The sequence below is a fragment of the Schistocerca cancellata genome, unplaced genomic scaffold (assembly GCF_023864275.1).
Source record: "Schistocerca cancellata isolate TAMUIC-IGC-003103 unplaced genomic scaffold, iqSchCanc2.1 HiC_scaffold_981, whole genome shotgun sequence".
Lineage (NCBI taxonomy): Eukaryota > Metazoa > Arthropoda > Insecta > Orthoptera > Acrididae > Schistocerca > Schistocerca cancellata.
Genome location: NW_026046989.1, coordinates 67533 through 91418, shown reverse-complemented (window position 1 = coordinate 91418; position 23886 = coordinate 67533). Strand labels below are relative to the sequence as shown.

Here is a 23886-nt window from a genome sequence, read left to right as displayed (position 1 = left end):
CTAATGTAGGAGCACGGCAGAATTCGCGTTCGGCTTTTCTCCCAACACACAAAATGTTAGTTTTCGGCCGCATTTGACGAAAGCGCTTCCTTCCGCAACCGCCAGTTCCTCATGGACGGCGCGGGGAGGCGCGCCCGGCGTCCCAGCAGAGTGACGGCCGAATTGGCGGGCGCACGGCCGCGTGTGTGAGACGCACTGCTGCTCGTTGCACCCCCTGTCATTCGCTGGGCGCGTGCAGCCTTCGACACAAGCGGAGGACGCATCTTGTCCCTGGTGTTCAGCGGAAGGCCTGTGCGGGGTGTGGCAGTGTCGTGCTGGAGGGCCCACTGGTAGCGATGTGGGCTTCCTCGCCTCGCCTCGCCTCGCCTCACACCAGGTGTCTGCGTAGTTTGCAGTGCATTCGCACCATTCCTATCCCTGTCCCTGTCCCCGTCCCGACTTGTCCCGACTTTGCTCGACTGCCGCTCGCTGCCGCTCGGGTCGTGGTCCATATGACAGCGCAAGCACGACAAACGTCTGCGGGACGAGACGAGACGAGACGAGACGAGACGACTAAGGAATAAATTCGTGGTTACAAATCAAATTTGGAACTCTACACTCCTACACAACAATAGGCGGTGACGTATTTCAGAAATCACCTGCCGATTCGTACTGTTTTGTCGTTTTCAAAGTCTTCTTGGCAAACTTGGTTAGCACATTCTCCTCAAACTGAGTTAATTACTGCATTTTCGTACCATTACAGTAGTTTAAAAGGCTTAAGGAAGCATCTTTGTCACAACAGAAAGGTAGTTTGAAAATTGGGCTGGCGACATAACAAAAAAAAAACAGGAAGGGAGCCAACATCACCCGGGTTTCCCAGGCGGTCACCCATCCAAGTACTAGCCGTGCCCGATGATGCTTAACTTCGGTGATCGGACGAGAACCGGTGTATTCATCATGGTATGGCCGTTGGCGCTCATCTAATGTAGGAGCACGGCAGAATTCGCGTTCGGCTTTTCTCCCAACACACAAAATGTTAGTTTTCGGCCGCATTTGACGAAAGCGCTTCCTTCCGCAACCGCCAGTTCCTCATGGACGGCGCGGGGAGGCGCGCCCGGCGTCCCAGCAGAGTGACGGCCGAATTGGCGGGCGCACGGCCGCGTGTGTGAGACGCACTGCTGCTCGTTGCACCCCCTGTCATTCGCTGGGCGCGTGCAGCCTTCGACACAAGCGGAGGACGCATCTTGTCCCTGGTGTTCAGCGGAAGGCCTGTGCGGGGTGTGGCAGTGTCGTGCTGGAGGGCCCACTGGTAGCGATGTGGGCTTCCTCGCCTCGCCTCGCCTCGCCTCACACCAGGTGTCTGCGTAGTTTGCAGTGCATTCGCACCATTCCTATCCCTGTCCCTGTCCCCGTCCCGACTTGTCCCGACTTTGCTCGACTGCCGCTCGCTGCCGCTCGGGTCGTGGTCCATATGACAGCGCAAGCACGACAAACGTCTGCGGGACGAGACGAGACGAGACGAGACGAGACGACTAAGGAATAAATTCGTGGTTACAAATCAAATTTGGAACTCTACACTCCTACACAACAATAGGCGGTGACGTATTTCAGAAATCACCTGCCGATTCGTACTGTTTTGTCGTTTTCAAAGTCTTCTTGGCAAACTTGGTTAGCACATTCTCCCTCAAACTGAGTTAATTACTGCATTTTCGTACCATTACAGTAGTTTAAAAGGCTTAAGGAAGCATCTTTGTCACAACAGAAAGGTAGTTTGAAAATTGGGCTGGCGACATAACAAAAAAAAAAAACAGGAAGGGAGCCAACAGCACCCGGGTTTCCCAGGCGGTCACCCATCCAAGTACTAGCCGTGCCCGATGATGCTTAACTTCGGTGATCGGACGAGAACCGGTGTATTCATCATGGTATGGCCGTTGGCGCTCATCTAATGTAGGAGCACGGCAGAATTCGCGTTCGGCTTTTCTCCCAACACACAAAATGTTAGTTTTCCGCCTCACACCAGGTGTCTGCGTAGTTTGCAATGCATTCGCACCATTCCTATACCTGTCCCTGTCCCCGTCCCGACTTGTCCCGACTTTGCTCGACTGCCGCTCGCTGCCGCTCGGGTCGTGGTCCATATGACAGCGCAAGCACGACAAACGTCTGCGGGACGAGACGAGACGAGACGAGACGAGACGACTAAGGAATAAATTCGTGGTTACAAATCAAATTTGGAACTCTACACTCCTACACAACAATAGGCGGTGACGTATTTCAGAAATCACCTGCCGATTCGTACTGTTTTGTCGTTTTCAAAGTCTTCTTGGCAAACTTGGTTAGCACATTCTCCCTCAAACTGAGTTAATTACTGCATTTTCGTACCATTACAGTAGTTTAAAAGGCTTAAGGAAGCATCTTTGTCACAACAGAAAGGTAGTTTGAAAATTGGGCTGGCGACATAACAAAAAAAAAACAGGAAGGGAGCCAACATCACCCGGGTTTCCCAGGCGGTCACCCATCCAAGTACTAGCCGTGCCCGATGATGCTTAACTTCGGTGATCGGACGAGAACCGGTGTATTCATCATGGTATGGCCGTTGGCGCTCATCTAATGTAGGAGCACGGCAGAATTCGCGTTCGGCTTTTCTCCCAACACACAAAATGTTAGTTTTCGGCCGCATTTGACGAAAGCGCTTCCTTCCGCAACCGCCAGTTCCTCATGGACGGCGCGGGGAGGCGCGCCCGGCGTCCCAGCAGAGTGACGGCCGAATTGGCGGGCGCACGGCCGCGTGTGTGAGACGCACTGCTGCTCGTTGCACCCCCTGTCATTCGCTGGGCGCGTGCAGCCTTCGACACAAGCGGAGGACGCATCTTGTCCCTGGTGTTCAGCGGAAGGCCTGTGCGGGGTGTGGCAGTGTCGTGCTGGAGGGCCCACTGGTAGCGATGTGGGCTTCCTCGCCTCGCCTTCCTCGCCTCACACCAGGTGTCTGCGTAGTTTGCAGTGCATTCGCACCATTCCTATCCCTGTCCCTGTCCCCGTCCCGACTTGTCCCGACTTTGCTCGACTGCCGCTCGCTGCCGCTCGGGTCGTGGTCCATATGACAGCGCAAGCACGACAAACGTCTGCGGGACGAGACGAGACGAGACGAGACGAGACGACTAAGGAATAAATTCGTGGTTACAAATCAAATTTGGAACTCTACACTCCTACACAACAATAGGCGGTGACGTATTTCAGAAATCACCTGCCGATTCGTACTGTTTTGTCGTTTTCAAAGTCTTCTTGGCAAACTTGGTTAGCACATTCTCCCTCAAACTGAGTTAATTACTGCATTTTCGTACCATTACAGTAGTTTAAAAGGCTTAAGGAAGCATCTTTGTCACAACAGAAAGGTAGTTTGAAAATTGGGCTGGCGACATAACAAAAAAAAAACAGGAAGGGAGCCAACATCACCCGGGTTTCCCAGGCGGTCACCCATCCAAGTACTAGCCGTGCCCGATGATGCTTAACTTCGGTGATCGGACGAGAACCGGTGTATTCATCATGGTATGGCCGTTGGCGCTCATCTAATGTAGGAGCACGGCAGAATTCGCGTTCGGCTTTTCTCCCAACACACAAAATGTTAGTTTTCGGCCGCATTTGACGAAAGCGCTTCCTTCCGCAACCGCCAGTTCCTCATGGACGGCGCGGGGAGGCGCGCCCGGCGTCCCAGCAGAGTGACGGCCGAATTGGCGGGCGCACGGCCGCGTGTGTGAGACGCACTGCTGCTCGTTGCACCCCCTGTCATTCGCTGGGCGCGTGCAGCCTTCGACACAAGCGGAGGACGCATCTTGTCCCTGGTGTTCAGCGGAAGGCCTGTGCGGGGTGTGGCAGTGTCGTGCTGGAGGGCCCACTGGTAGCGATGTGGGCTTCCTCGCCTCGCCTCGCCTCGCCTCACACCAGGTGTCTGCGTAGTTTGCAGTGCATTCGCACCATTCCTATCCCTGTCCCTGTCCCCGTCCCGACTTGTCCCGACTTTGCTCGACTGCCGCTCGCTGCCGCTCGGGTCGTGGTCCATATGACAGCGCAAGCACGACAAACGTCTGCGGGACGAGACGAGACGAGACGAGACGAGACGACTAAGGAATAAATTCGTGGTTACAAATCAAATTTGGAACTCTACACTCCTACACAACAATAGGCGGTGACGTATTTCAGAAATCACCTGCCGATTCGTACTGTTTTGTCGTTTTCAAAGTCTTCTTGGCAAACTTGGTTAGCACATTCTCCCTCAAACTGAGTTAATTACTGCATTTTCGTACCATTACAGTAGTTTAAAAGGCTTAAGGAAGCATCTATGTCACAACAGAAAGGTAGTTTGAAAATTGGGCTGGCGACATAACAAAAAAAAAAAACAGGAAGGGAGCCAACAGCACCCGGGTTTCCCAGGCGGTCACCCATCCAAGTACTAGCCGTGCCCGATGATGCTTAACTTCGGTGATCGGACGAGAACCGGTGTATTCATCATGGTATGGCCGTTGGCGCTCATCTAATGTAGGAGCACGGCAGAATTCGCGTTCGGCTTTTCTCCCAACACACAAAATGTTAGTTTTCCGCCTCACACCAGGTGTCTGCGTAGTTTGCAATGCATTCGCACCATTCCTATACCTGTCCCTGTCCCCGTCCCGACTTGTCCCGACTTTGCTCGACTGCCGCTCGCTGCCGCTCGGGTCGTGGTCCATATGACAGCGCAAGCACGACAAACGTCTGCGGGACGAGACGAGACGAGACGAGACGAGACGACTAAGGAATAAATTCGTGGTTACAAATCAAATTTGGAACTCTACACTCCTACACAACAATAGGCGGTGACGTATTTCAGAAATCACCTGCCGATTCGTACTGTTTTGTCGTTTTCAAAGTCTTCTTGGCAAACTTGGTTAGCACATTCTCCCTCAAACTGAGTTAATTACTGCATTTTCGTACCATTACAGTAGTTTAAAAGGCTTAAGGAAGCATCTTTGTCACAACAGAAAGGTAGTTTGAAAATTGGGCTGGCGACATAACAAAAAAAAAACAGGAAGGGAGCCAACATCACCCGGGTTTCCCAGGCGGTCACCCATCCAAGTACTAGCCGTGCCCGATGATGCTTAACTTCGGTGATCGGACGAGAACCGGTGTATTCATCATGGTATGGCCGTTGGCGCTCATCTAATGTAGGAGCACGGCAGAATTCGCGTTCGGCTTTTCTCCCAACACACAAAATGTTAGTTTTCGGCCGCATTTGACGAAAGCGCTTCCTTCCGCAACCGCCAGTTCCTCATGGACGGCGCGGGGAGGCGCGCCCGGCGTCCCAGCAGAGTGACGGCCGAATTGGCGGGCGCACGGCCGCGTGTGTGAGACGCACTGCTGCTCGTTGCACCCCCTGTCATTCGCTGGGCGCGTGCAGCCTTCGACACAAGCGGAGGACGCATCTTGTCCCTGGTGTTCAGCGGAAGGCCTGTGCGGGGTGTGGCAGTGTCGTGCTGGAGGGCCCACTGGTAGCGATGTGGGCTTCCTCGCCTCGCCTCGCCTCGCCTCACACCAGGTGTCTGCGTAGTTTGCAGTGCATTCGCACCATTCCTATCCCTGTCCCTGTCCCCGTCCCGACTTGTCCCGACTTTGCTCGACTGCCGCTCGCTGCCGCTCGGGTCGTGGTCCATATGACAGCGCAAGCACGACAAACGTCTGCGGGACGAGACGAGACGAGACGAGACGAGACGACTAAGGAATAAATTCGTGGTTACAAATCAAATTTGGAACTCTACACTCCTACACAACAATAGGCGGTGACGTATTTCAGAAATCACCTGCCGATTCGTACTGTTTTGTCGTTTTCAAAGTCTTCTTGGCAAACTTGGTTAGCACATTCTCCCTCAAACTGAGTTAATTACTGCATTTTCGTACCATTACAGTAGTTTAAAAGGCTTAAGGAAGCATCTTTGTCACAACAGAAAGGTAGTTTGAAAATTGGGCTGGCGACATAACAAAAAAAAAAAACAGGAAGGGAGCCAACAGCACCCGGGTTTCCCAGGCGGTCACCCATCCAAGTACTAGCCGTGCCCGATGATGCTTAACTTCGGTGATCGGACGAGAACCGGTGTATTCATCATGGTATGGCCGTTGGCGCTCATCTAATGTAGGAGCACGGCAGAATTCGCGTTCGGCTTTTCTCCCAACACACAAAATGTTAGTTTTCCGCCTCACACCAGGTGTCTGCGTAGTTTGCAATGCATTCGCACCATTCCTATACCTGTCCCTGTCCCCGTCCCGACTTGTCCCGACTTTGCTCGACTGCCGCTCGCTGCCGCTCGGGTCGTGGTCCATATGACAGCGCAAGCACGACAAACGTCTGCGGGACGAGACGAGACGAGACGAGACGAGACGACTAAGGAATAAATTCGTGGTTACAAATCAAATTTGGAACTCTACACTCCTACACAACAATAGGCGGTGACGTATTTCAGAAATCACCTGCCGATTCGTACTGTTTTGTCGTTTTCAAAGTCTTCTTGGCAAACTTGGTTAGCACATTCTCCCTCAAACTGAGTTAATTACTGCATTTTCGTACCATTACAGTAGTTTAAAAGGCTTAAGGAAGCATCTTTGTCACAACAGAAAGGTAGTTTGAAAATTGGGCTGGCGACATAACAAAAAAAAAACAGGAAGGGAGCCAACATCACCCGGGTTTCCCAGGCGGTCACCCATCCAAGTACTAGCCGTGCCCGATGATGCTTAACTTCGGTGATCGGACGAGAACCGGTGTATTCATCATGGTATGGCCGTTGGCGCTCATCTAATGTAGGAGCACGGCAGAATTCGCGTTCGGCTTTTCTCCCAACACACAAAATGTTAGTTTTCGGCCGCATTTGACGAAAGCGCTTCCTTCCGCAACCGCCAGTTCCTCATGGACGGCGCGGGGAGGCGCGCCCGGCGTCCCAGCAGAGTGACGGCCGAATTGGCGGGCGCACGGCCGCGTGTGTGAGACGCACTGCTGCTCGTTGCACCCCCTGTCATTCGCTGGGCGCGTGCAGCCTTCGACACAAGCGGAGGACGCATCTTGTCCCTGGTGTTCAGCGGAAGGCCTGTGCGGGGTGTGGCAGTGTCGTGCTGGAGGGCCCACTGGTAGCGATGTGGGCTTCCTCGCCTCGCCTTCCTCGCCTCACACCAGGTGTCTGCGTAGTTTGCAGTGCATTCGCACCATTCCTATCCCTGTCCCTGTCCCCGTCCCGACTTGTCCCGACTTTGCTCGACTGCCGCTCGCTGCCGCTCGGGTCGTGGTCCATATGACAGCGCAAGCACGACAAACGTCTGCGGGACGAGACGAGACGAGACGAGACGAGACGACTAAGGAATAAATTCGTGGTTACAAATCAAATTTGGAACTCTACACTCCTACACAACAATAGGCGGTGACGTATTTCAGAAATCACCTGCCGATTCGTACTGTTTTGTCGTTTTCAAAGTCTTCTTGGCAAACTTGGTTAGCACATTCTCCCTCAAACTGAGTTAATTACTGCATTTTCGTACCATTACAGTAGTTTAAAAGGCTTAAGGAAGCATCTTTGTCACAACAGAAAGGTAGTTTGAAAATTGGGCTGGCGACATAACAAAAAAAAAACAGGAAGGGAGCCAACATCACCCGGGTTTCCCAGGCGGTCACCCATCCAAGTACTAGCCGTGCCCGATGATGCTTAACTTCGGTGATCGGACGAGAACCGGTGTATTCATCATGGTATGGCCGTTGGCGCTCATCTAATGTAGGAGCACGGCAGAATTCGCGTTCGGCTTTTCTCCCAACACACAAAATGTTAGTTTTCGGCCGCATTTGACGAAAGCGCTTCCTTCCGCAACCGCCAGTTCCTCATGGACGGCGCGGGGAGGCGCGCCCGGCGTCCCAGCAGAGTGACGGCCGAATTGGCGGGCGCACGGCCGCGTGTGTGAGACGCACTGCTGCTCGTTGCACCCCCTGTCATTCGCTGGGCGCGTGCAGCCTTCGACACAAGCGGAGGACGCATCTTGTCCCTGGTGTTCAGCGGAAGGCCTGTGCGGGGTGTGGCAGTGTCGTGCTGGAGGGCCCACTGGTAGCGATGTGGGCTTCCTCGCCTCGCCTCGCCTCGCCTCACACCAGGTGTCTGCGTAGTTTGCAGTGCATTCGCACCATTCCTATCCCTGTCCCTGTCCCCGTCCCGACTTGTCCCGACTTTGCTCGACTGCCGCTCGCTGCCGCTCGGGTCGTGGTCCATATGACAGCGCAAGCACGACAAACGTCTGCGGGACGAGACGAGACGAGACGAGACGAGACGACTAAGGAATAAATTCGTGGTTACAAATCAAATTTGGAACTCTACACTCCTACACAACAATAGGCGGTGACGTATTTCAGAAATCACCTGCCGATTCGTACTGTTTTGTCGTTTTCAAAGTCTTCTTGGCAAACTTGGTTAGCACATTCTCCCTCAAACTGAGTTAATTACTGCATTTTCGTACCATTACAGTAGTTTAAAAGGCTTAAGGAAGCATCTTTGTCACAACAGAAAGGTAGTTTGAAAATTGGGCTGGCGACATAACAAAAAAAAAACAGGAAGGGAGCCAACATCACCCGGGTTTCCCAGGCGGTCACCCATCCAAGTACTAGCCGTGCCCGATGATGCTTAACTTCGGTGATCGGACGAGAACCGGTGTATTCATCATGGTATGGCCGTTGGCGCTCATCTAATGTAGGAGCACGGCAGAATTCGCGTTCGGCTTTTCTCCCAACACACAAAATGTTAGTTTTCGGCCGCATTTGACGAAAGCGCTTCCTTCCGCAACCGCCAGTTCCTCATGGACGGCGCGGGGAGGCGCGCCCGGCGTCCCAGCAGAGTGACGGCCGAATTGGCGGGCGCACGGCCGCGTGTGTGAGACGCACTGCTGCTCGTTGCACCCCCTGTCATTCGCTGGGCGCGTGCAGCCTTCGACACAAGCGGAGGACGCATCTTGTCCCTGGTGTTCAGCGGAAGGCCTGTGCGGGGTGTGGCAGTGTCGTGCTGGAGGGCCCACTGGTAGCGATGTGGGCTTCCTCGCCTCGCCTTCCTCGCCTCACACCAGGTGTCTGCGTAGTTTGCAGTGCATTCGCACCATTCCTATCCCTGTCCCTGTCCCCGTCCCGACTTGTCCCGACTTTGCTCGACTGCCGCTCGCTGCCGCTCGGGTCGTGGTCCATATGACAGCGCAAGCACGACAAACGTCTGCGGGACGAGACGAGACGAGACGAGACGAGACGACTAAGGAATAAATTCGTGGTTACAAATCAAATTTGGAACTCTACACTCCTACACAACAATAGGCGGTGACGTATTTCAGAAATCACCTGCCGATTCGTACTGTTTTGTCGTTTTCAAAGTCTTCTTGGCAAACTTGGTTAGCACATTCTCCCTCAAACTGAGTTAATTACTGCATTTTCGTACCATTACAGTAGTTTAAAAGGCTTAAGGAAGCATCTTTGTCACAACAGAAAGGTAGTTTGAAAATTGGGCTGGCGACATAACAAAAAAAAAACAGGAAGGGAGCCAACATCACCCGGGTTTCCCAGGCGGTCACCCATCCAAGTACTAGCCGTGCCCGATGATGCTTAACTTCGGTGATCGGACGAGAACCGGTGTATTCATCATGGTATGGCCGTTGGCGCTCATCTAATGTAGGAGCACGGCAGAATTCGCGTTCGGCTTTTCTCCCAACACACAAAATGTTAGTTTTCGGCCGCATTTGACGAAAGCGCTTCCTTCCGCAACCGCCAGTTCCTCATGGACGGCGCGGGGAGGCGCGCCCGGCGTCCCAGCAGAGTGACGGCCGAATTGGCGGGCGCACGGCCGCGTGTGTGAGACGCACTGCTGCTCGTTGCACCCCCTGTCATTCGCTGGGCGCGTGCAGCCTTCGACACAAGCGGAGGACGCATCTTGTCCCTGGTGTTCAGCGGAAGGCCTGTGCGGGGTGTGGCAGTGTCGTGCTGGAGGGCCCACTGGTAGCGATGTGGGCTTCCTCGCCTCGCCTCGCCTCGCCTCACACCAGGTGTCTGCGTAGTTTGCAGTGCATTCGCACCATTCCTATCCCTGTCCCTGTCCCCGTCCCGACTTGTCCCGACTTTGCTCGACTGCCGCTCGCTGCCGCTCGGGTCGTGGTCCATATGACAGCGCAAGCACGACAAACGTCTGCGGGACGAGACGAGACGAGACGAGACGAGACGACTAAGGAATAAATTCGTGGTTACAAATCAAATTTGGAACTCTACACTCCTACACAACAATAGGCGGTGACGTATTTCAGAAATCACCTGCCGATTCGTACTGTTTTGTCGTTTTCAAAGTCTTCTTGGCAAACTTGGTTAGCACATTCTCCCTCAAACTGAGTTAATTACTGCATTTTCGTACCATTACAGTAGTTTAAAAGGCTTAAGGAAGCATCTATGTCACAACAGAAAGGTAGTTTGAAAATTGGGCTGGCGACATAACAAAAAAAAAAAACAGGAAGGGAGCCAACAGCACCCGGGTTTCCCAGGCGGTCACCCATCCAAGTACTAGCCGTGCCCGATGATGCTTAACTTCGGTGATCGGACGAGAACCGGTGTATTCATCATGGTATGGCCGTTGGCGCTCATCTAATGTAGGAGCACGGCAGAATTCGCGTTCGGCTTTTCTCCCAACACACAAAATGTTAGTTTTCCGCCTCACACCAGGTGTCTGCGTAGTTTGCAATGCATTCGCACCATTCCTATACCTGTCCCTGTCCCCGTCCCGACTTGTCCCGACTTTGCTCGACTGCCGCTCGCTGCCGCTCGGGTCGTGGTCCATATGACAGCGCAAGCACGACAAACGTCTGCGGGACGAGACGAGACGAGACGAGACGAGACGACTAAGGAATAAATTCGTGGTTACAAATCAAATTTGGAACTCTACACTCCTACACAACAATAGGCGGTGACGTATTTCAGAAATCACCTGCCGATTCGTACTGTTTTGTCGTTTTCAAAGTCTTCTTGGCAAACTTGGTTAGCACATTCTCCCTCAAACTGAGTTAATTACTGCATTTTCGTACCATTACAGTAGTTTAAAAGGCTTAAGGAAGCATCTTTGTCACAACAGAAAGGTAGTTTGAAAATTGGGCTGGCGACATAACAAAAAAAAAAACAGGAAGGGAGCCAACAGCACCCGGGTTTCCCAGGCGGTCACCCATCCAAGTACTAGCCGTGCCCGATGATGCTTAACTTCGGTGATCGGACGAGAACCGGTGTATTCATCATGGTATGGCCGTTGGCGCTCATCTAATGTAGGAGCACGGCAGAATTCGCGTTCGGCTTTTCTCCCAACACACAAAATGTTAGTTTTCGGCCGCATTTGACGAAAGCGCTTCCTTCCGCAACCGCCAGTTCCTCATGGACGGCGCGGGGAGGCGCGCCCGGCGTCCCAGCAGAGTGACGGCCGAATTGGCGGGCGCACGGCCGCGTGTGTGAGACGCACTGCTGCTCGTTGCACCCCCTGTCATTCGCTGGGCGCGTGCAGCCTTCGACACAAGCGGAGGACGCATCTTGTCCCTGGTGTTCAGCGGAAGGCCTGTGCGGGGTGTGGCAGTGTCGTGCTGGAGGGCCCACTGGTAGCGATGTGGGCTTCCTCGCCTCGCCTCGCCTCGCCTCGCCTCGCCTCACACCAGGTGTCTGCGTAGTTTGCAGTGCATTCGCACCATTCCTATCCCTGTCCCTGTCCCCGTCCCGACTTGTCCCGACTTTGCTCGACTGCCGCTCGCTGCCGCTCGGGTCGTGGTCCATATGACAGCGCAAGCACGACAAACGTCTGCGGGACGAGACGAGACGAGACGAGACGAGACGACTAAGGAATAAATTCGTGGTTACAAATCAAATTTGGAACTCTACACTCCTACACAACAATAGGCGGTGACGTATTTCAGAAATCACCTGCCGATTCGTACTGTTTTGTCGTTTTCAAAGTCTTCTTGGCAAACTTGGTTAGCACATTCTCCCTCAAACTGAGTTAATTACTGCATTTTCGTACCATTACAGTAGTTTAAAAGGCTTAAGGAAGCATCTTTGTCACAACAGAAAGGTAGTTTGAAAATTGGGCTGGCGACATAACAAAAAAAAAAAAACAGGAAGGGAGCCAACAGCACCCGGGTTTCCCAGGCGGTCACCCATCCAAGTACTAGCCGTGCCCGATGATGCTTAACTTCGGTGATCGGACGAGAACCGGTGTATTCATCATGGTATGGCCGTTGGCGCTCATCTAATGTAGGAGCACGGCAGAATTCGCGTTCGGCTTTTCTCCCAACACACAAAATGTTAGTTTTCCGCCTCACACCAGGTGTCTGCGTAGTTTGCAATGCATTCGCACCATTCCTATACCTGTCCCTGTCCCCGTCCCGACTTGTCCCGACTTTGCTCGACTGCCGCTCGCTGCCGCTCGGGTCGTGGTCCATATGACAGCGCAAGCACGACAAACGTCTGCGGGACGAGACGAGACGAGACGAGACGAGACGACTAAGGAATAAATTCGTGGTTACAAATCAAATTTGGAACTCTACACTCCTACACAACAATAGGCGGTGACGTATTTCAGAAATCACCTGCCGATTCGTACTGTTTTGTCGTTTTCAAAGTCTTCTTGGCAAACTTGGTTAGCACATTCTCCCTCAAACTGAGTTAATTACTGCATTTTCGTACCATTACAGTAGTTTAAAAGGCTTAAGGAAGCATCTTTGTCACAACAGAAAGGTAGTTTGAAAATTGGGCTGGCGACATAACAAAAAAAAAAACAGGAAGGGAGCCAACAGCACCCGGGTTTCCCAGGCGGTCACCCATCCAAGTACTAGCCGTGCCCGATGATGCTTAACTTCGGTGATCGGACGAGAACCGGTGTATTCATCATGGTATGGCCGTTGGCGCTCATCTAATGTAGGAGCACGGCAGAATTCGCGTTCGGCTTTTCTCCCAACACACAAAATGTTAGTTTTCGGCCGCATTTGACGAAAGCGCTTCCTTCCGCAACCGCCAGTTCCTCATGGACGGCGCGGGGAGGCGCGCCCGGCGTCCCAGCAGAGTGACGGCCGAATTGGCGGGCGCACGGCCGCGTGTGTGAGACGCACTGCTGCTCGTTGCACCCCCTGTCATTCGCTGGGCGCGTGCAGCCTTCGACACAAGCGGAGGACGCATCTTGTCCCTGGTGTTCAGCGGAAGGCCTGTGCGGGGTGTGGCAGTGTCGTGCTGGAGGGCCCACTGGTAGCGATGTGGGCTTCCTCGCCTCGCCTCGCCTCGCCTCGCCTCGCCTCACACCAGGTGTCTGCGTAGTTTGCAGTGCATTCGCACCATTCCTATCCCTGTCCCTGTCCCCGTCCCGACTTGTCCCGACTTTGCTCGACTGCCGCTCGCTGCCGCTCGGGTCGTGGTCCATATGACAGCGCAAGCACGACAAACGTCTGCGGGACGAGACGAGACGAGACGAGACGAGACGACTAAGGAATAAATTCGTGGTTACAAATCAAATTTGGAACTCTACACTCCTACACAACAATAGGCGGTGACGTATTTCAGAAATCACCTGCCGATTCGTACTGTTTTGTCGTTTTCAAAGTCTTCTTGGCAAACTTGGTTAGCACATTCTCCCTCAAACTGAGTTAATTACTGCATTTTCGTACCATTACAGTAGTTTAAAAGGCTTAAGGAAGCATCTTTGTCACAACAGAAAGGTAGTTTGAAAATTGGGCTGGCGACATAACAAAAAAAAAAAAACAGGAAGGGAGCCAACAGCACCCGGGTTTCCCAGGCGGTCACCCATCCAAGTACTAGCCGTGCCCGATGATGCTTAACTTCGGTGATCGGACGAGAACCGGTGTATTCATCATGGTATGGCCGTTGGCGCTCATCTAATGTAGGAGCACGGCAGAATTCGCGTTCGGCTTTTCTCCCAACACACAAAATGTTAGTTTTCCGCCTCACACCAGGTGTCTGCGTAGTTTGCAATGCATTCGCACCATTCCTATACCTGTCCCTGTCCCCGTCCCGACTTGTCCCGACTTTGCTCGACTGCCGCTCGCTGCCGCTCGGGTCGTGGTCCATATGACAGCGCAAGCACGACAAACGTCTGCGGGACGAGACGAGACGAGACGAGACGAGACGACTAAGGAATAAATTCGTGGTTACAAATCAAATTTGGAACTCTACACTCCTACACAACAATAGGCGGTGACGTATTTCAGAAATCACCTGCCGATTCGTACTGTTTTGTCGTTTTCAAAGTCTTCTTGGCAAACTTGGTTAGCACATTCTCCCTCAAACTGAGTTAATTACTGCATTTTCGTACCATTACAGTAGTTTAAAAGGCTTAAGGAAGCATCTTTGTCACAACAGAAAGGTAGTTTGAAAATTGGGCTGGCGACATAACAAAAAAAAAAACAGGAAGGGAGCCAACAGCACCCGGGTTTCCCAGGCGGTCACCCATCCAAGTACTAGCCGTGCCCGATGATGCTTAACTTCGGTGATCGGACGAGAACCGGTGTATTCATCATGGTATGGCCGCTGGCGCTCATCTAATGTAGGAGCACGGCAGAATTCGCGTTCGGCTTTTCTCCCAACACACAAAATGTTAGTTTTCGGCCGCATTTGACGAAAGCGCTTCCTTCCGCAACCGCCAGTTCCTCATGGACGGCGCGGGGAGGCGCGCCCGGCGTCCCAGCAGAGTGACGGCCGAATTGGCGGGCGCACGGCCGCGTGTGTGAGACGCACTGCTGCTCGTTGCACCCCCTGTCATTCGCTGGGCGCGTGCAGCCTTCGACACAAGCGGAGGACGCATCTTGTCCCTGGTGTTCAGCGGAAGGCCTGTGCGGGGTGTGGCAGTGTCGTGCTGGAGGGCCCACTGGTAGCGATGTGGGCTTCCTCGCCTCGCCTCGCCTCGCCTCGCCTCGCCTCACACCAGGTGTCTGCGTAGTTTGCAGTGCATTCGCACCATTCCTATCCCTGTCCCTGTCCCCGTCCCGACTTGTCCCGACTTTGCTCGACTGCCGCTCGCTGCCGCTCGGGTCGTGGTCCATATGACAGCGCAAGCACGACAAACGTCTGCGGGACGAGACGAGACGAGACGAGACGAGACGACTAAGGAATAAATTCGTGGTTACAAATCAAATTTGGAACTCTACACTCCTACACAACAATAGGCGGTGACGTATTTCAGAAATCACCTGCCGATTCGTACTGTTTTGTCGTTTTCAAAGTCTTCTTGGCAAACTTGGTTAGCACATTCTCCCTCAAACTGAGTTAATTACTGCATTTTCGTACCATTACAGTAGTTTAAAAGGCTTAAGGAAGCATCTTTGTCACAACAGAAAGGTAGTTTGAAAATTGGGCTGGCGACATAACAAAAAAAAAAAAACAGGAAGGGAGCCAACAGCACCCGGGTTTCCCAGGCGGTCACCCATCCAAGTACTAGCCGTGCCCGATGATGCTTAACTTCGGTGATCGGACGAGAACCGGTGTATTCATCATGGTATGGCCGTTGGCGCTCATCTAATGTAGGAGCACGGCAGAATTCGCGTTCGGCTTTTCTCCCAACACACAAAATGTTAGTTTTCGGCCGCATTTGACGAAAGCGCTTCCTTCCGCAACCGCCAGTTCCTCATGGACGGCGCGGGGAGGCGCGCCCGGCGTCCCAGCAGAGTGACGGCCGAATTGGCGGGCGCACCGCCGCGTGTGTGAGACGCACTGCTGCTCGTTGCACCCCCTGTCATTCGCTGGGCGCGTGCAGCCTTCGACACAAGCGGAGGACGCATCTTGTCCCTGGTGTTCAGCGGAAGGCTTGTGCGGGGTGTGGCAGTGTCGTGCTGGAGGGCCCACTGGTAGCGATGTGGGCTTCCTCGCCTCGCCTCGCCTCGCCTCGCCTCGCCTCACACCAGGTGTCTGCGTAGTTTGCAGTGCATTCGCACCATTCCTATCCCTGTCCCTGTCCCCGTCCCGACTTGTCCCGACTTTGCTCGACTGCCGCTCGCTGCTGCTCGGGTCGTGGTCCATATGACAGCGCAAGCACGACAAACGTCTGCGGGACGAGACGAGACGAGACGAGACGAGACGACTAAGGAATAAATTCGTGGTTACAAATCAAATTTGGAACTCTACACTCCTACACAACAATAGGCGGTGACGTATTTCAGAAATCACCTGCCGATTCGTACTGTTTTGTCGTTTTCAAAGTCTTCTTGGCAAACTTGGTTAGCACATTCTCCCTCAAACTGAGTTAATTACTGCATTTTCGTACCATTACAGTAGTTTAAAAGGCTTAAGGAAGCATCTTTGTCACAACAGAAAGGTAGTTTGAAAATTGGGCTGGCGACATAACAAAAAAAAAACAGGAAGGGAGCCAACAGCACCCGGGTTTCCCAGGCGGTCACCCATCCAAGTACTAGCCGTGCCCGATGATGCTTAACTTCGGTGATCGGACGAGAACCGGTGTATTCATCATGGTATGGCCGTTGGCGCTCATCTAATGTAGGAGCACGGCAGAATTCGCGTTCGGCTTTTCTCCCAACACACAAAATGTTAGTTTTCGGCCGCATTTGACGAAAGCGCTTCCTTCCGCAACCGCCAGTTCCTCATGGACGGCGCGGGGAGGCGCGCCCGGCGTCCCAGCAGAGTGACGGCCGAATTGGCGGGCGCACCGCCGCGTGTGTGAGACGCACTGCTGCTCGTTGCACCCCCTGTCATTCGCTGGGCGCGTGCAGCCTTCGACACAAGCGGAGGACGCATCTTGTCCCTGGTGTTCAGCGGAAGGCCTGTGCGGGGTGTGGCAGTGTCGTGCTGGAGGGCCCACTGGTAGCGATGTGGGCTTCCTCGCCTCGCCTCGCCTCGCCTCGCCTCGCCTCACACCAGGTGTCTGCGTAGTTTGCAGTGCATTCGCACCATTCCTATCCCTGTCCCTGTCCCCGTCCCGACTTGTCCCGACTTTGCTCGACTGCCGCTCGCTGCCGCTCGGGTCGTGGTCCATATGACAGCGCAAGCACGACAAACGTCTGCGGGACGAGACGAGACGAGACGAGACGAGACGACTAAGGAATAAATTCGTGGTTACAAATCAAATTTGGAACTCTACACTCCTACACAACAATAGGCGGTGACGTATTTCAGAAATCACCTGCCGATTCGTACTGTTTTGTCGTTTTCAAAGTCTTCTTGGCAAACTTGGTTAGCACATTCTCCCTCAAACTGAGTTAATTACTGCATTTTCGTACCATTACAGTAGTTTAAAAGGCTTAAGGAAGCATCTTTGTCACAACAGAAAGGTAGTTTGAAAATTGGGCTGGCGACATAACAAAAAAAAAAAAACAGGAAGGGAGCCAACAGCACCCGGGTTTCCCAGGCGGTCACCCATCCAAGTACTAGCCGTGCCCGATGATGCTTAACTTCGGTGATCGGACGAGAACCGGTGTATTCATCATGGTATGGCCGTTGGCGCTCATCTAATGTAGGAGCACGGCAGAATTCGCGTTCGGCTTTTCTCCCAACACACAAAATGTTAGTTTTCGGCCGCATTTGACGAAAGCGCTTCCTTCCGCAACCGCCAGTTCCTCATGGACGGCGCGGGGAGGCGCGCCCGGCGTCCCAGCAGAGTGACGGCCGAATTGGCGGGCGCACCGCCGCGTGTGTGAGACGCACTGCTGCTCGTTGCACCCCCTGTCATTCGCTGGGCGCGTGCAGCCTTCGACACTAGCGGAGGACGCATCTTGTCCCTGGTGTTCAGCGGAAGGCCTGTGCGGGGTGTGGCAGTGTCGTGCTGGAGGGCCAACTGGTAGCGATGTGGGCTTCCTCGCCTCGCCTCGCCTCGCCTCGCCTCGCCTCACACCAGGTGTCTGCGTAGTTTGCAGTGCATTCGCACCATTCCTATCCCTGTCCCTGTCCCCGTCCCGACTTGTCCCGACTTTGCTCGACTGCCGCTCGCTGCCGCTCGGGTCGTGGTCCATATGACAGCGCAAGCACGACAAACGTCTGCGGGACGAGACGAGACGAGACGAGACGAGACGACTAAGGAATAAATTCGTGGTTACAAATCAAATTTGGAACTCTACACTCCTACACAACAATAGGCGGTGACGTATTTCAGAAATCACCTGCCGATTCGTACTGTTTTGTCGTTTTCAAAGTCTTCTTGGCAAACTTGGTTAGCACATTCTCCCTCAAACTGAGTTAATTACTGCATTTTCGTACCATTACAGTAGTTTAAAAGGCTTAAGGAAGCATCTTTGTCACAACAGAAAGGTAGTTTGAAAATTGGGCTGGCGACATAACAAAAAAAAAAAACAGGAAGGGAGCCAACAGCACCCGGGTTTCCCAGGCGGTCACCCATCCAAGTACTAGCCGTGCCCGATGATGCTTAACTTCGGTGATCGGACGAGAACCGGTGTATTCATCATGGTATGGCCGTTGGCGCTCATCTAATGTAGGAGCACGGCAGAATTCGCGTTCGGCTTTTCTCCCAACACACAAAATGTTAGTTTTCCGCCTCACACCAGGTGTCTGCGTAGTTTGCAATGCATTCGCACCATTCCTATACCTGTCCCTGTCCCCGTCCCGACTTGTCCCGACTTTGCTCGACTGCCGCTCGCTGCCGCTCGGGTCGTGGTCCATATGACAGCGCAAGCACGACAAACGTCTGCGGGACGAGACGAGACGAGACGAGACGAGACGACTAAGGAATAAATTCGTGGTTACAAATCAAATTTGGAACTCTACACTCCTACACAACAATAGGCGGTGACGTATTTCAGAAATCACCTGCCGATTCGTACTGTTTTGTCGTTTTCAAAGTCTTCTTGGCAAACTTGGTTAGCACATTCTCCCTCAAACTGAGTTAATTACTGCATTTTCGTACCATTACAGTAGTTTAAAAGGCTTAAGGAAGCATCTTTGTCACAACAGAAAGGTAGTTTGAAAATTGGGCTGGCGACATAACAAAAAAAAAAACAGGAAGGGAGCCAACAGCACCCGGGTTTCCCAGGCGGTCACCCATCCAAGTACTAGCCGTGCCCGATGATGCTTAACTTCGGTGATCGGACGAGAACCGGTGTATTCATCATGGTATGGCCGTTGGCGCTCATCTAATGTAGGAGCACGGCAGAATTCGCGTTCGGCTTTTCTCCCAACACACAAAATGTTAGTTTTCGGCCGCATTTGACGAAAGCGCTTCCTTCCGCAACCGCCAGTTCCTCATGGACGGCGCGGGGAGGCGCGCCCGGCGTCCCAGCAGAGTGACGGCCGAATTGGCGGGCGCACCGCCGCGTGTGTGAGACGCACTGCTGCTCGTTGCACCCCCTGTCATTCGCTGGGCGCGTGCAGCCTTCGACACAAGCGGAGGACGCATCTTGTCCCTGGTGTTCAGCGGAAGGCCTGTGCGGGGTGTGGCAGTGTCGTGCTGGAGGGCCCACTGGTAGCGATGTGGGCTTCCTCGCCTCGCCTCGCCTCGCCTCGCCTCGCCTCACACCAGGTGTCTGCGTAGTTTGCAGTGCATTCGCACCATTCCTATCCCTGTCCCTGTCCCCGTCCCGACTTGTCCCGACTTTGCTCGACTGCCGCTCGCTGCCGCTCGGGTCGTGGTCCATATGACAGCGCAAGCACGACAAACGTCTGCGGGACGAGACGAGACGAGACGAGACGAGACGACTAAGGAATAAATTCGTGGTTACAAATCAAATTTGGAACTCTACACTCCTACACAACAATAGGCGGTGACGTATTTCAGAAATCACCTGCCGATTCGTACTGTTTTGTCGTTTTCAAAGTCTTCTTGGCAAACTTGGTTAGCACATTCTCCCTCAAACTGAGTTAATTACTGCATTTTCGTACCATTACAGTAGTTTAAAAGGCTTAAGGAAGCATCTTTGTCACAACAGAAAGGTAGTTTGAAAATTGGGCTGGCGACATAACAAAAAAAAAAAACAGGAAGGGAGCCAACAGCACCCGGGTTTCCCAGGCGGTCACCCATCCAAGTACTAGCCGTGCCCGATGATGCTTAACTTCGGTGATCGGACGAGAACCGGTGTATTCATCATGGTATGGCCGTTGGCGCTCATCTAATGTAGGAGCACGGCAGAATTCGCGTTCGGCTTTTCTCCCAACACACAAAATGTTAGTTTTCCGCCTCACACCAGGTGTCTGCGTAGTTTGCAATGCATTCGCACCATTCCTATACCTGTCCCTGTCCCCGTCCCGACTTGTCCCGACTTTGCTCGACTGCCGCTCGCTGCCGCTCGGGTCGTGGTCCATATGACAGCGCAAGCACGACAAACGTCTGCGGGACGAGACGAGACGAGACGAGACGAGACGACTAAGGAATAAATTCGTGGTTACAAATCAAATTTGGAACTCTACACTCCTACACAACAATAGGCGGTGACGTATTTCAGAAATCACCTGCCGATTCGTACTGTTTTGTCGTTTTCAAAGTCTTCTTGGCAAACTTGGTTAGCACATTCTCCCTCAAACTGAGTTAATTACTGCATTTTCGTACCATTACAGTAGTTTAAAAGGCTTAAGGAAGCATCTTTGTCACAACAGAAAGGTAGTTTGAAAATTGGGCTGGCGACATAACAAAAAAAAAAACAGGAAGGGAGCCAACAGCACCCGGGTTTCCCAGGCGGTCACCCATCCAAGTACTAGCCGTGCCCGATGATGCTTAACTTCGGTGATCGGACGAGAACCGGTGTATTCATCATGGTATGGCCGTTGGCGCTCATCTAATGTAGGAGCACGGCAGAATTCGCGTTCGGCTTTTCTCCCAACACACAAAATGTTAGTTTTCGGCCGCATTTGACGAAAGCGCTTCCTTCCGCAACCGCCAGTTCCTCATGGACGGCGCGGGGAGGCGCGCCCGGCGTCCCAGCAGAGTGACGGCCGAATTGGCGGGCGCACCGCCGCGTGTGTGAGACGCACTGCTGCTCGTTGCACCCCCTGTCATTCGCTGGGCGCGTGCAGCCTTCGACACAAGCGGAGGACGCATCTTGTCCCTGGTGTTCAGCGGAAGGCCTGTGCGGGGTGTGGCAGTGTCGTGCTGGAGGGCCCACTGGTAGCGATGTGGGCTTCCTCGCCTCGCCTCGCCTCGCCTCGCCTCGCCTCACACCAGGTGTCTGCGTAGTTTGCAGTGCATTCGCACCATTCCTATCCCTGTCCCTGTCCCCGTCCCGACTTGTCCCGACTTTGCTCGACTGCCGCTCGCTGCCGCTCGGGTCGTGGTCCATATGACAGCGCAAGCACGACAAACGTCTGCGGGACGAGACGAGACGAGACGAGACGAGACGACTAAGGAATAAATTCGTGGTTACAAATCAAATTTGGAACTCTACACTCCTACACAACAATAGGCGGTGACGTATTTCAGAAATCACCTGCCGATTCGTACTGTTTTGTCGTTTTCAAAGTCTTCTTGGCAAACTTGGTTAGCACATTCTCCCTCAAACTGAGTTAATTACTGCATTTTCGTACCATTACAGTAGTTTAAAAGGCTTAAGGAAGCATCTTTGTCACAACAGAAAGGTAGTTTGAAAATTGGGCTGGCGACATAACAAAAAAAAAAAAACAGGAAGGGAGCCAACAGCACCCGGGTTTCCCAGGCGGTCACCCATCCAAGTACTAGCCGTGCCCGATGATGCTTAACTTCGGTGATCGGACGAGAACCGGTGTATTCATCATGGTATGGCCGTTGGCGCTCATCTAATGTAGGAGCACGGCAGAATTCGCGTTCGGCTTTTCTCCCAACACACAAAATGTTAGTTTTCGGCCGCATTTGACGAAAGCGCTTCCTTCCGCAACCGCCAGTTCCTCATGGACGGCGCGGGGAGGCGCGCCCGGCGTCCCAGCAGAGTGACGGCCGAATTTGCGGGCGCACCGCCGCGTGTGTGAGACGCACTGCTGCTCGTTGCACCCCCTGTCATTCGCTGGGCGCGTGCAGCCTTCGACACAAGCGGAGGACGCATCTTGTCCCTGGTGTTCAGCGGAAGGCTTGTGCGGGGTGTGGCAGTGTCGTGCTGGAGGGCCCACTGGTAGCGATGTGGGCTTCCTCGCCTCGCCTCGCCTCGCCTCGCCTCGCCTCACACCAGGTGTCTGCGTAGTTTGCAGTGCATTCGCACCATTCCTATCCCTGTCCCTGTCCCCGTCCCGACTTGTCCCGACTTTGCTCGACTGCCGCTCGCTGCTGCTCGGGTCGTGGTCCATATGACAGCGCAAGCACGACAAACGTCTGCGGGACGAGACGAGACGAGACGAGACGAGACGACTAAGGAATAAATTCGTGGTTACAAATCAAATTTGGAACTCTACACTCCTACACAACAATAGGCGGTGACGTATTTCAGAAATCACCTGCCGATTCGTACTGTTTTGTCGTTTTCAAAGTCTTCTTGGCAAACTTGGTTAGCACATTCTCCCTCAAACTGAGTTAATTACTGCATTTTCGTACCATTACAGTAGTTTAAAAGGCTTAAGGAAGCATCTTTGTCACAACAGAAAGGTAGTTTGAAAATTGGGCTGGCGACATAACAAAAAAAAAAAACAGGAAGGGAGCCAACAGCACCCGGGTTTCCCAGGCGGTCACCCATCCAAGTACTAGCCGTGCCCGATGATGCTTAACTTCGGTGATCGGACGAGAACCGGTGTATTCATCATGGTATGGCCGTTGGCGCTCATCTAATGTAGGAGCACGGCAGAATTCGCGTTCGGCTTTTCTCCCAACACACAAAATGTTAGTTTTCCGCCTCACACCAGGTGTCTGCGTAGTTTGCAATGCATTCGCACCATTCCTATACCTGTCCCTGTCCCCGTCCCGACTTGTCCCGACTTTGCTCGACTGCCGCTCGCTGCCGCTCGGGTCGTGGTCCATATGACAGCGCAAGCACGACAAACGTCTGCGGGACGAGACGAGACGAGACGAGACGAGACGACTAAGGAATAAATTCGTGGTTACAAATCAAATTTGGAACTCTACACTCCTACACAACAATAGGCGGTGACGTATTTCAGAAATCACCTGCCGATTCGTACTGTTTTGTCGTTTTCAAAGTCTTCTTGGCAAACTTGGTTAGCACATTCTCCCTCAAACTGAGTTAATTACTGCATTTTCGTACCATTACAGTAGTTTAAAATGCTTAAGGAAGCATCTTTGTCACAACAGAAAGGTAGTTTGAAAATTGGGCTGGCGACATAACAAAAAAAAAACAGGAAGGGAGCCAACATCACCCGGGTTTCCCAGGCGGTCACCCATCCAAGTACTAGCCGTGCCCGATGATGCTTAACTTCGGTGATCGGACGAGAACCGGTGTATTCATCATGGTATGGCCGTTGGCGCTCATCTAATGTAGGAGCACGGCAGAATTCGCGTTCGGCTTTTCTCCCAACACACAAAATGTTAGTTTTCGGCCGCATTTGACGAAAGCGCTTCCTTCCGCAACCGCCAGTTCCTCATGGACGGCGCGGGGAGGCGCGCCCGGCGTCCCAGCAGAGTGACGGCCGAATTGGCGGGCGCATGGCCGCGTGTGTGAGACGCACTGCTGCTCGTTGCACCCCCTGTCATTCGCTGGGCGCGTGCAGCCTTCGACACAAGCGGAGGACGCATCTTGTCCCTGGTGTTCAGCGGAAGGCCTGTGCGGGGTGTGGCAGTGTCGTGCTGGAGGGCCCACTGGTAGCGATGTGGGCTTCCTCGCCTCGCCTCGCCTCGCCTCACACCAGGTGTCTGCGTAGTTTGCAGTGCATTCGCACCATTCCTATCCCTGTCCCTGTCCCCGTCCCGACTTGTCCCGACTTTGCTCGACTGCCGCTCGCTGCCGCTCGGGTCGTGGTCCATATGACAGCGCAAGCACGACAAACGTCTGCGGGACGAG

At 53.4% G+C, this 23886-nt stretch overlaps 27 non-coding genes across 27 annotated transcripts; all 27 read right to left on the bottom strand.

The window, feature by feature from the left end:
* Positions 1-834: 834 nt before the first annotated feature.
* On the bottom strand, positions 835-953 carry LOC126150359 (5S ribosomal RNA). The gene has a single exon (XR_007531438.1). It is a non-coding gene; the product is annotated as a 5S ribosomal RNA (ribosomal RNA).
* An 843-nt stretch (positions 954-1796) lies between these two features.
* Positions 1797-1915, bottom strand: LOC126150346 (5S ribosomal RNA). Its single transcript, XR_007531426.1, has one exon. It is a non-coding gene; the product is annotated as a 5S ribosomal RNA (ribosomal RNA).
* Positions 1916-2458: 543 nt separating this feature from the next.
* LOC126150358 (5S ribosomal RNA) lies at positions 2459-2577 on the bottom strand. The gene has a single exon (XR_007531437.1). It is a non-coding gene; the product is annotated as a 5S ribosomal RNA (ribosomal RNA).
* An 840-nt stretch (positions 2578-3417) lies between these two features.
* Positions 3418-3536, bottom strand: LOC126150357 (5S ribosomal RNA). Its single transcript, XR_007531436.1, has one exon. It is a non-coding gene; the product is annotated as a 5S ribosomal RNA (ribosomal RNA).
* Positions 3537-4379: 843 nt separating this feature from the next.
* Positions 4380-4498, bottom strand: LOC126150345 (5S ribosomal RNA). The gene has a single exon (XR_007531425.1). It is a non-coding gene; the product is annotated as a 5S ribosomal RNA (ribosomal RNA).
* A 543-nt stretch (positions 4499-5041) lies between these two features.
* On the bottom strand, positions 5042-5160 carry LOC126150356 (5S ribosomal RNA). The gene has a single exon (XR_007531435.1). It is a non-coding gene; the product is annotated as a 5S ribosomal RNA (ribosomal RNA).
* Positions 5161-6003: 843 nt separating this feature from the next.
* On the bottom strand, positions 6004-6122 carry LOC126150344 (5S ribosomal RNA). Its single transcript, XR_007531424.1, has one exon. It is a non-coding gene; the product is annotated as a 5S ribosomal RNA (ribosomal RNA).
* A 543-nt stretch (positions 6123-6665) lies between these two features.
* Positions 6666-6784, bottom strand: LOC126150354 (5S ribosomal RNA). Its single transcript, XR_007531433.1, has one exon. It is a non-coding gene; the product is annotated as a 5S ribosomal RNA (ribosomal RNA).
* An 840-nt stretch (positions 6785-7624) lies between these two features.
* Positions 7625-7743, bottom strand: LOC126150352 (5S ribosomal RNA). Its single transcript, XR_007531432.1, has one exon. It is a non-coding gene; the product is annotated as a 5S ribosomal RNA (ribosomal RNA).
* An 841-nt stretch (positions 7744-8584) lies between these two features.
* LOC126150351 (5S ribosomal RNA) lies at positions 8585-8703 on the bottom strand. The gene has a single exon (XR_007531431.1). It is a non-coding gene; the product is annotated as a 5S ribosomal RNA (ribosomal RNA).
* An 840-nt stretch (positions 8704-9543) lies between these two features.
* On the bottom strand, positions 9544-9662 carry LOC126150350 (5S ribosomal RNA). The gene has a single exon (XR_007531430.1). It is a non-coding gene; the product is annotated as a 5S ribosomal RNA (ribosomal RNA).
* Positions 9663-10505: 843 nt separating this feature from the next.
* On the bottom strand, positions 10506-10624 carry LOC126150342 (5S ribosomal RNA). The gene has a single exon (XR_007531422.1). It is a non-coding gene; the product is annotated as a 5S ribosomal RNA (ribosomal RNA).
* Positions 10625-11168: 544 nt separating this feature from the next.
* On the bottom strand, positions 11169-11287 carry LOC126150341 (5S ribosomal RNA). The gene has a single exon (XR_007531421.1). It is a non-coding gene; the product is annotated as a 5S ribosomal RNA (ribosomal RNA).
* An 854-nt stretch (positions 11288-12141) lies between these two features.
* LOC126150340 (5S ribosomal RNA) lies at positions 12142-12260 on the bottom strand. The gene has a single exon (XR_007531420.1). It is a non-coding gene; the product is annotated as a 5S ribosomal RNA (ribosomal RNA).
* Positions 12261-12804: 544 nt separating this feature from the next.
* On the bottom strand, positions 12805-12923 carry LOC126150339 (5S ribosomal RNA). Its single transcript, XR_007531419.1, has one exon. It is a non-coding gene; the product is annotated as a 5S ribosomal RNA (ribosomal RNA).
* An 854-nt stretch (positions 12924-13777) lies between these two features.
* LOC126150338 (5S ribosomal RNA) lies at positions 13778-13896 on the bottom strand. Its single transcript, XR_007531418.1, has one exon. It is a non-coding gene; the product is annotated as a 5S ribosomal RNA (ribosomal RNA).
* Positions 13897-14440: 544 nt separating this feature from the next.
* LOC126150347 (5S ribosomal RNA) lies at positions 14441-14559 on the bottom strand. Its single transcript, XR_007531427.1, has one exon. It is a non-coding gene; the product is annotated as a 5S ribosomal RNA (ribosomal RNA).
* Positions 14560-15413: 854 nt separating this feature from the next.
* On the bottom strand, positions 15414-15532 carry LOC126150336 (5S ribosomal RNA). Its single transcript, XR_007531417.1, has one exon. It is a non-coding gene; the product is annotated as a 5S ribosomal RNA (ribosomal RNA).
* Positions 15533-16383: 851 nt separating this feature from the next.
* LOC126150335 (5S ribosomal RNA) lies at positions 16384-16502 on the bottom strand. Its single transcript, XR_007531416.1, has one exon. It is a non-coding gene; the product is annotated as a 5S ribosomal RNA (ribosomal RNA).
* An 854-nt stretch (positions 16503-17356) lies between these two features.
* LOC126150334 (5S ribosomal RNA) lies at positions 17357-17475 on the bottom strand. The gene has a single exon (XR_007531415.1). It is a non-coding gene; the product is annotated as a 5S ribosomal RNA (ribosomal RNA).
* Positions 17476-18328: 853 nt separating this feature from the next.
* On the bottom strand, positions 18329-18447 carry LOC126150333 (5S ribosomal RNA). The gene has a single exon (XR_007531414.1). It is a non-coding gene; the product is annotated as a 5S ribosomal RNA (ribosomal RNA).
* A 544-nt stretch (positions 18448-18991) lies between these two features.
* Positions 18992-19110, bottom strand: LOC126150332 (5S ribosomal RNA). Its single transcript, XR_007531413.1, has one exon. It is a non-coding gene; the product is annotated as a 5S ribosomal RNA (ribosomal RNA).
* An 853-nt stretch (positions 19111-19963) lies between these two features.
* LOC126150330 (5S ribosomal RNA) lies at positions 19964-20082 on the bottom strand. Its single transcript, XR_007531411.1, has one exon. It is a non-coding gene; the product is annotated as a 5S ribosomal RNA (ribosomal RNA).
* A 544-nt stretch (positions 20083-20626) lies between these two features.
* Positions 20627-20745, bottom strand: LOC126150329 (5S ribosomal RNA). The gene has a single exon (XR_007531410.1). It is a non-coding gene; the product is annotated as a 5S ribosomal RNA (ribosomal RNA).
* An 854-nt stretch (positions 20746-21599) lies between these two features.
* LOC126150328 (5S ribosomal RNA) lies at positions 21600-21718 on the bottom strand. The gene has a single exon (XR_007531409.1). It is a non-coding gene; the product is annotated as a 5S ribosomal RNA (ribosomal RNA).
* Positions 21719-22571: 853 nt separating this feature from the next.
* LOC126150327 (5S ribosomal RNA) lies at positions 22572-22690 on the bottom strand. Its single transcript, XR_007531408.1, has one exon. It is a non-coding gene; the product is annotated as a 5S ribosomal RNA (ribosomal RNA).
* A 543-nt stretch (positions 22691-23233) lies between these two features.
* On the bottom strand, positions 23234-23352 carry LOC126150349 (5S ribosomal RNA). The gene has a single exon (XR_007531429.1). It is a non-coding gene; the product is annotated as a 5S ribosomal RNA (ribosomal RNA).
* Between the last annotated feature and the right edge of the window lie 534 nt (positions 23353-23886).